This window comes from Carlito syrichta, unplaced genomic scaffold (genome assembly GCF_000164805.1).
Source record: "Carlito syrichta isolate Samal-C Ts95f unplaced genomic scaffold, Tarsius_syrichta-2.0.1 Scaffold250003, whole genome shotgun sequence".
NCBI classification, from domain to species: Eukaryota; Metazoa; Chordata; class Mammalia; order Primates; family Tarsiidae; genus Carlito; species Carlito syrichta.
In genome coordinates, this window is record NW_007194099.1 from 704 (window position 1) to 7,815 (window position 7,112).

A 7,112-nucleotide genomic window follows, 5' to 3' on the forward strand; every position below is an offset into this window, starting at 1 on the left:
TGTTGGTGGGAGTGTAAAATAGTGCAATCTCTGTGGAAAGCAGTGTGGCGATTCCTAAAAGCTCTAAAAATTGACCTTCCATATGACCCTGCAATCCCCCTCCTGGGAATATACCCTGAAGAACACAAATCACTCTATAAAAAAGTTACCTGCACACGTATGTTTATCGCAGCATTGTTCACAATAGCAAGAACCTGGAAACAACCATGCTGCCCATCAGAAGAGGACTGGATTAAAAAAATGTGGTACATATACATGGTGGAATACTACGCAGCCATAAAAAAGAACAAAATCATGAATTTCGCTGCAACCTGGATGGAACTAGAGTCTATAATACTGAGTGACCTCTCACAAAAACAAAAATCTGAATATCACATGTTCTCACTCATATAATGGACCTTGAACATCCAATGCAATACTATGAGAAAATGACGAATGGTATTGGGAAACTATGGGGGGGAGGGGGATGGGATTAACAGTAGCAAATATCTGTCGGGGGATGGGAAAACACTTCTTATCTACAGGGTGCCTGAATGAAACGTCATTGTACACCTAACCCTTAACTGTACCCCACAAAACCATAATAAAAAATACTGATTAATGAAAAAAAAAAGAACATAATCATGATGTCTGTAATTAAGACAGCTGTGAAAAGACTTTTACATTATGATAAACAGAATTGGAATGTTGTAGAACTCATAGTGTTCCCTTGTAGTCTTCCCCAGAACCTATTCCTGAATTGTATATGCTACTATACTCTCAGTGTATACTATACTGGTTGAAGCAAGGGCATTCTTGAAAACTAGTAAGTGTGTAGTGAAAACTAGTGTATCTTGTCAGTTTGATGAGGTCCCACTTGTCTATCTTATCTCTTATGGCATGGGCATCTGGGATTTTGATCAGGAATTGGTTGCCAATTCCAATTTTCATAAGGGTGTCTTCTGCAGTTTCTAAGGTTCTTATAGTTTGAGGTTTTACATTTAGGTATTTTATCCATTTAGAGTTGATTTTTGTGTATGGTGATAGGTAGGTATCTTGTTTTAATCTTATGCCTGTGGTCAGTCAGTTTTCCCAGCACCATTTCCTGAATAGATTCTCCTCTTCCAGTCATTGTTATGGAGGCTTTGTCAAAGATGAGTTGGTTGAAAAATTGAGGTTTTGCTTCTGGAACCTTTATTCTGTTCCATTGGTGTATGTGTCTGTTCTTGTTTCAATACCAGGCAGTTTTGATTATTGTAGCTTTAAAATAGAGTTTAAAGTCTGGGAGTGTGATACCTCTTTCTTTGGTTTTTTGTTTTTGTTTTTGTTTTTGTTTTTTCTGTTGTTGAGTATATTAGTAATTCGTGGTCATTTATGTTTCCTGTATAAATGAATTCCTATATTGTCATTTCATCTGAGAAGAATGCTGCTGGTAATTTAATGGATATTGTGTTAAATCTGTAGATTGCCTTGGTTAGGATAGACATCTTAACTATGTTGATTCTTCCAATCTGTGAGCATGGAATATTTTTTCATTTGTTTGTGTCACCTTTGATTTCCAAAGAAGCCATCAAGAGAGCGGAGAGACAGCTCACAGACCGGGAAAAAATATTTGCCAACTGTATGTCTGACAAAGTCCTAGCATCTAGGATCTACAAGGAACTCAACTTGCCAAAAAAGAAAAAAAGCAAAGAGCCCCATTACAAAGTGGGCAAAATATATGAATAAACAGTTCTCAAAAGAAGACATAGGAGCAGCCAAAGGATACATTTAAAAAATGCTCAGCCTCACTAGTCATTAAAGAAATGCAAATTAAAACTATACTGAGATACCACCTAACTCCAGTCAGGATGGCTATCATCAATAACTGAAAAAATAACAGATGCTGGAGAGGATGCAGCAAAAGGGAATACTTCTATACCGTTGGTGGGAGTGTAAACTACTACAGCATCTGTGGAAAACAGCGTGGTGATTCCTAAACGATCTAAAAATCAACTTTCCATACGGCCTTGCAATCCCCCTACTGAGAATATACCCGGAAGAACTCAAATCACTCTATAAAAAAGATAACTGCACACGTATATTTATTGCAGCATTGTTCACAGTTGCAAGAACATGGAACCAACCGTGTTGTCCATCCAAAGAGAACTGGATTAAAAAATATGGTACATATTCACAATAGAATATTATGCAGTCATAAAGAACAAAATCATGAACTTCACAGCAGCCTGGATGGACTTAGAGTCTATAATACTGAGTGATCTTTCACAGAAACAAAGAACTGAGTATTACATGTCCTCACTCATAAACGGACCTTGAACAATTATTGTAATACTAAAAGAAAAGAATTGGCAGTAGTAAGAAACTGCTGGGAGGGGGACGGGGAAGCAGGACTGGCAGTAGTGAGAATCTGCCTGGGGAAGGGAGGGCACACCTCATCAACAATGGTACCTGCATAATGAACATTTGTATACCTAACCCTGAATTGTACCCCACATCTTAAAATAAAAAAATTAAAAGTTTTAAAAAAAAACTACTGTATCAAAAAACATTGATTTTGATTTCACTTTTACAAAACTAATATTCTTTTGGGAAAAAAAGATGCACACATTGTTTGAAAGTTCACATTAGCATAACAAATGAAAATGATTCTTTTTGTTAGTTTAAATTGCCTAATGTATTATCATCTCCTTCTGGGCATTGTGTTTCCTTTAACTGCTTCTGCATCTTCAACTTGTGACAATGCTCTGGTTCCTCATAACATACAAACCAGTAAAATTTAATATTCCAAACAGTGTCATTCACCCCTTCTAACCTTCATTATAATAAAATAGTTTTAAATAGGTGCTGTTTGTTTTACTTTTAAGTACTTTTCTTCTTTTAAGACTTGAATTCACAATAGACAAATATAACTGCAGCATTATTAACTTTTCAAAAAAGAGATATAAAAGAGCCTGAAATCATCCAATCTAATTAATAAACTGTTAGTGTAATGAAAAACATCAATAGGTTGTACATAAAAGAGAAATTGTCATGCATTTTACTATTTTATTTTTATGTTTAAAGATGCAATTCTTTACTTAAAAAATGAAAATTAAGTGGTTTTAGACAGCAGAGAAGGCCTTTAAAAATATTTTTTTTAAATGTGTTGCCTTTTATTTTAAATCAATCTTTAATTTTTTCAAATTCTTAAAATTCACTCAAATTCCAGCATATTGTCATAGAAAAAAGATAACTTTAGAACACAATCTTAATAAAGCACTTTCACCACTTTGATTCTTCAAAATCTTACTCAGACATTTTCTCTTCTGGGAACTTCAAACTCATTAAGACAAAGTAATCCAATAGTCTTGATGTATAGTGGCTGCAAAGCAGTCAGTTTATATAGCTCAGGCTGTTCACTTGAATCACAGAGAAGTCCACGTTTACAATATATTCACTTATTTGGCAAAAACGTACTAATTACCTATTATGTGCCAGACACAGTTCTCTCAAGGTTGTTAGAGATCTCGTGGAAATATAAGCAATATAAGCAATAAACAAATTAATATGAAAAATATATAGCAATAAATAATATTCAGATACTGAAAATATCATCTTGAGCTAGGAATTGGGTTATTTTCTCTGTAGAGGTAGCATTTTAATGATAGAGAGGACCCAGCTTTTCAAATAGTAGCAAAAAGAATATTCCAGGCAGAGAAAATACTTAGTGCAAAACCTTGTATCAGAAACAAAGACCAGTGTTGGTGAAGCACATTGAGTGAGGGGCAGAATGGTATAAAATGAGGTTACAAGAAAAAGTAGGAGCTTTGTAAACTAGAGTAAGGAATTTAATTGCATTTTAAAGGCATTGAGTGGCCACAAAATTAACAAATTTGCTTCTTCAAAGGGCCATTGTTGTATGAAGATTGGTTTGAAAATTGAAGACATACCAATTAGAAAGCTATTGTAGTCTTCCATTCAAGAAACGATAGGACAGGACCAGAGTCTAAGGTTGGAAAGAAGTGGATAAAATTTAGAGCATGTTTTAGAGATAGAGTCAGTAAAACTTACAAATGAACTGGACGTAAGGTTTAGAGAGGGAAAGAAAACACATATTTTTCTTCTTAAGCAAGTGAGTACATGCTTATAGAATTCATAGCAGGAGGAAAGAATATAGGATAAATAGATTGGAGTGAGCTGTAACAAGAGTTGTGTTTAGTTATGAAATGCCTAACATCTTAAGTAAACGGTCAAGCAAGAAGTTGGATATGGAAGTCTGGAGCTCCAAGAAGTTGTCAGGATTAGAGATACATATTTGGCAATAATTTGACTACAAATGTTCTTTCAAATCATGGGACTAGAAAAAATCTTCTGAGGAGATTGTGTGGCTTAAAAAAGAGGATATTGGAAAGTATTTGTTGAGACCCTGAAGTATTTTAACATTTAAAAGAATAGCAGATAAAGAGCGGCCAAAATCACAATAGGGAGTGGCCTTTGAGGTAAGAAGAGAACCAGAAGAAAGATATGTAATGTAAGTAAAGAGAAAAGTTGTTTTAAGAAGGCAAACTGAACAATTATGTCTAACACTGCTCGAATTTGATTAATATGGAAATGGAAAATAAACATTGAATGTAATATTATGAAGGTTATGGATGACCTTAATATCAGTCTTAGTGGAGTAGTCATGATCAAATCTTTACTGGAGAGATTAAAGAAAGAATTGAAGAAGTAGAGATAGTGACCATAAATAATTCCTTCAAATTATTTTTTAGGAAGTGCAACAGAGAGATGAGGTGACAACTGGAAGAGAATTTGATCCAAGGGTAGATGATATTTTGTTAAGTTGTATTTTTTATTTTTATTTTTGTTATTTATCTTTATTTACAGCAGGCATTATTAAAGCTAGATTGGCTGCAGACAGGAGAAGTTCAGCAGAGAGGAATTAATTGATGACATAGAAGAGAGGGAATCATTCCAGGAGGAAGGACTTTGAGAAATCCAGAGCACATATGGAGTGATTCGTCTTTGATAGAAGTTTGATTGATTGATTGATTGATTGACTGATTTCAGTCTCATTCTGTTGCCTAGAATGGAGGGCAATGACTAGATCCTGGCTCACCGCAACCTCGAACTCCTGGGCTCAGGGGACCTTTCCATTTCAGCATCCCAAATAGCTGGCACTACAGGCATGTGTCACCATGCTCTGCTAACATTTATATTTTTTTGTTGAAATGAGGTATTGCTATGTTGTTCAATCTTGTCTGTAACTCCTGGCCTCACGTGATCCTCCTGCCTTGGCTTCCCAAAATACTGGGATTACAGGTGTGAACCACTGTGCCTGGTCAGAAGTATGAATTCTTTTCCATCATTTCAAAAACAAAGATGGAGGGTGTAAATTTATATTCCGCTATTATGGGAGGAAAGAGAGGAGGAGGAAGGGATTTATTTTGACAATCTTCAAATTTATTTTAAAATACAAACTGATAAGATAGAGTATAGAAAAGTAAAGTGAACTTTGCCTTTGCAGTTGTTATTCTGCCAAGATGCTTGCAGAAATTTAGAAGGCAAAGACTAAGCTATCACTTTCCTCAAAGAGCAGAATAATAGCTTTGTAAATTAAATTCTGGTGAAGATCAGGATTCTGACTTCTAATTTGGCTACAAAAGTGATCCACAGCAATAAAACAATCAATGCCATCCCATCATGCCACACCCTGGCAAAGGGCAACAGAACCCAAAAAAAAGGCTCAAGAAAAGACTATGAAATATGCAAAGTAACTAGTAATAAAACAGAGCCCTGTCACTTTAGCAAGGAAAGATATTACAGTCAGGCCTAGATTAAAACACTCTAATAACAAGTATAAGAAGAGAAAGCTTTATTTGCTTTTAGCAAGAGAGTCAGTCTAAAAAAAGTAAGAGCGTCTTCCAGCAGTTAGCAGGAGTAATGTTTTGTTGTTGTTGTTGTTGTTGTTGTTGTTGTTGTTGTTCTGGTGATTTTGTTTATTATGTTACAGTCACTTTCTCAGATCAGAAAAAAAGGGAAACAAGAAAGGAATGTAAGCTGGGGAGGTTGAGGCAAATATTAATTAGTGGCCCTCTCTTTCTGAAAACAGATGACTTAAGGGTTAGCAAGTTCAGTCCAAACAAAATACATTCTGCAAATGCAGGGTTTAAAAAAAAATAAAATAAAACAAGCTATTTGGGCAAGTGCAGAAAAAAAAGTACTTAGTCTCTAATTTCTTAATTCTTTGTTATGTAATGGTCTTAAAAAGTTCTTAACCCTTTACGCTTGGAAGAGACATTGCTGGGAATCGCTGAGGCAGTCAAAGAAAAGGATCTGGAAACCACTTTTAAAGTTAAAGGAAAAATACAGAAGGCAGAAAACTTACTCCCCAAAGACCATCACTCTGTCTTCACCTTATAGCGAGCCTCCCTTGAATCATAATAGCTTATTTTAGCATTATTTATTATTAGTCCATAGATTGTACGTTTGATATATAACCCCACAACAGGGTGACTTTTGATGTTGCTGGCTTGGAAGACTTGATGACAATTCAGTACATTAAGATGTTTTAAGAATGGTTGTTTCCCTGGAAAACAAGATAACAGAAGTGTCATACAAAATTGGAAAAAATATATTTTATTTGTTCATCCTAAAATATTGAAAAAATATGTCTTTTGTGTATTTGATGACTTTTTGGTAATAATAAAAGACTCTTATTCATCATTTTATCATGAATTAGAATAACTTTACTAGTTTATAGAAGTAAAATGAAGAGGATTAAATGCTTGATAATATAAATATTGATTTCATAAGAGTAATTATTTGAGAGTAGCTTATTGATGTGTCAATAGAATTAAAATACAGATTATACACAGTTCAGTGAACCTAGACATCTAAAAAATTATTTAATAGCTCTTCGTGTAGAAAAACAGCAAAAATTAATTAGTCTTGGTCTGTGTTTTTAGGAAGCTTGTATCTCCCGTTTTCTTGGTTTGGGTCCATTTTCTTTTTCCTTAGCCTTGCAACATACTCATTATGATGCCAACTGAGTTGCTAATAAACTCTTTACAACCATGACTTTTCGAAGAAACTTAGATATTTATTGTACACCTATTTGAATAAGTTTTGGGGATGTACTTCCCTAGTTT

General features: G+C 34.6%; 1 pseudogene across 1 annotated transcript in view; it reads left to right on the top strand.

The window, feature by feature from the left end:
• Positions 1–6,536, top strand: part of LOC103253745 — a 7,237-nt pseudogene extending 701 nt beyond the window's left edge. Inside the window, exon 2 of the transcript XR_002481595.1 lies at positions 6,473–6,536. The product of XR_002481595.1 is annotated as a 60S ribosomal protein L7 pseudogene (transcript). The remainder of the gene's footprint in view (positions 1–6,472) is intronic.
• Positions 6,537–7,112: the final 576 nt, after the last annotated feature.